Here is a 2,428-nt window from a genome sequence, read left to right as displayed (position 1 = left end):
TCTGCTCGACTGGTTCCACTGCGCAGTGGCGCGCCCGGCTCCGGCCTCGTCACGTGGCCGTCTAGACACCCTGTCGCTTTAAAAAAAAAAAAAAAGCGATTGTGTTTCGCAAACAACAGATCGGGTTTCTAAAAGCTATTCCTCCCCCAACCCCGCCACTGCTACCCCTCCCGGGTCTGCAGAAGGGGGACCAATGCATATGGGGGGGGCCGAGGGGCTCCCGGAATCGACTGAGACCTAGCTAGAGCAGAGGAGAAATTCGAAGAGCGAGAGCACCGGGGGGCACAGCGGGCGAGTTTTGGAGCGGAACGAGCCGATCGGTGGCTGGGTTTAGACTCAGCGGATCAGGGGCAGCCCGGAGTGCACTCGCCCCAGGGCTTCATTCATTCGTTTTATTTTAAAGGCCCTGGCGGCGGATCCCTTGGCCGCGCCGAAGGGAAAGAAGAGGGGAGCACTGTTTCTGTTGAAAAGACATTTACACTGGGCTGGACCGAGGCCCTGGGAAGTGTGCGCTGGAGGGAACAGCCGGGCAGCCGAGGGCGGGGAGGCGGTGCGAATGTGACCTCAGCGGCGGCCGCGCGCTCCCTCCCGCCCTCTCCCGCTCGGGGCTCCAGTTTCTAGGACTGCCTGGAGAACTGTGTCTTGTGCACAGCTCTGGAATGCATTTGGCCGACTGACGAGCTGCGAGGGGCAGCATCCTGGCGGGAGAAGGAGGGTGAGGGGGGCTCGCCTGCGCGCCGCCGGCAGGTTTCCTCCAGGGCCCGGAAGACCTCCGTCACCCGCCTCACGGCTCGGGAAGGGTACCCGGCGAGCAGACCCGCCTAGGGCAATCATTTGCATGCGAGGCTGGTTTCGGCACCATTCTGGGGTGCTTAAGGTCGGAAAGTTTATCAGTCGACCCTCAGGTTCCAGAGAAAAGTATCCCCCAGACGGAGGTTGTTGCAAGTAAATGGAAAAGGCATTGGTCGGGCTAAGGACCTAAGAGCCTTTACGTCTCGAAAACTGCTGCTGTTGAGAATCGTACTGCAGTATTTAAATACTACATAGGCATCATTATCGAGGACGCCACTAGTTGGCTTGGTGATCTAACCTCACATCTTATTCATGAAAATCCGAATGTTTTTTAAAAAGTCATTTAGAACTATAAGATCAAGACAACAGTGAAACTCATTAAGGATTTTAAAGAATCTTTAGGAAAAGTGAAATGTACTACTTCCTTCTCCCCACCCAAATTAATGTGTTTTTGTTTTTGTATCTGGAATCGAACTCGGGTCTATTGCACTTGAGAGGCAGGCGGCGGAACCACTGAGCTAAATCCCAGGCCCCATTAACGTTCTTAAAAGAAAAAGGCAAGAATGAATCAAACATCTTAATAGCTCAGTGCTCTCCTTTCCAGCAATTTAGAAGATTCCTGGGCTGGGGATTTAGCTCAGCGGTTCCACCGCCTGCCTCGCAAGTGCGAAGTCCCAAGTTTGAGCCCCATACCAAAAAAAAAAAAAAAAAGGAAGATTCCTAATAAAGAATAAATATTTGAAGGGCTAGGGTGCTACTCAGCAGGGACCCGGGGTTCAGTGCCCAGCACTGTCTCCCCCACTTAAAATTGGTTAGGACTTAGTGGGGGCCATTTGAACCCCTTCTCTATCCCACCGAAATCACCTTTGGTGGTATGAATGTGAGAGAAAGCAACACTGACTACATGATCCTGTCCAGTCAAGGGGTCCCTGACAGAAAGCCACAGACCAGACATAGGTGCAGGACAGGACTGAAAGTGGCATTCGGAACATTAACTATGTAAGGCTACATGGACTACAATTGTGTATTTTTATTGACTCTGTGTGTGTGTGTGTGTGTGTGTGTGTGTGTGTTATGTGCTAAGGAGGCAGCCTGGGAAGACAGCAGCCAAGAAAGTCAAGAAGGGAGTGGAGAAAGGGTGATACCATAATCACAGACAGGGAAAGGCCATAAAGAGGTGGTCATGGGATTTTTGAGGTATCTAGAAAATGTATAATACACTCAAAGGTTTAGGAAGAGTAGCAAAACAGAAGTCAGAAAACCTGCTTTCAGGTTGGGACACTGCCACTCACTGGCTAAACAACTTGTGCTATGAGTGATCCTCAGCTTAGGTGAGCCTTGGCAGGCTTCCCAAGGCTTTCTGGGCAGGTGTCTTGCCTCTCAGGGTCCTCTTTTCTCCCAGTTCTGGGTCTCCCTGGAAGAGAGAGATCAGGCCAGGCTACAAAGTGACAGGAAGGAATAGAAAAACAGAAAGCAAATGTCATCACTCTAGGTTTCTTGGCTACGTGGAGAATCTGAAGAGTCTTCTGGAAATATGGCCAGTGATGCTAACACCCTTTGTGATGAGAGGCCAAAACACACACAGGGCAGGTAGGTTTAGTGGGTGTTTCAGAAGTTGAGTTTGACGTCACAGCTT

This window comes from Fukomys damarensis, unplaced genomic scaffold, assembly GCF_012274545.1.
Source record: "Fukomys damarensis isolate Sample0158 unplaced genomic scaffold, DMR_v1.0_HiC HiC_scaffold_30, whole genome shotgun sequence".
Lineage (NCBI taxonomy): Eukaryota > Metazoa > Chordata > Mammalia > Rodentia > Bathyergidae > Fukomys > Fukomys damarensis.
This window is presented reverse-complemented; position numbering follows the sequence as displayed.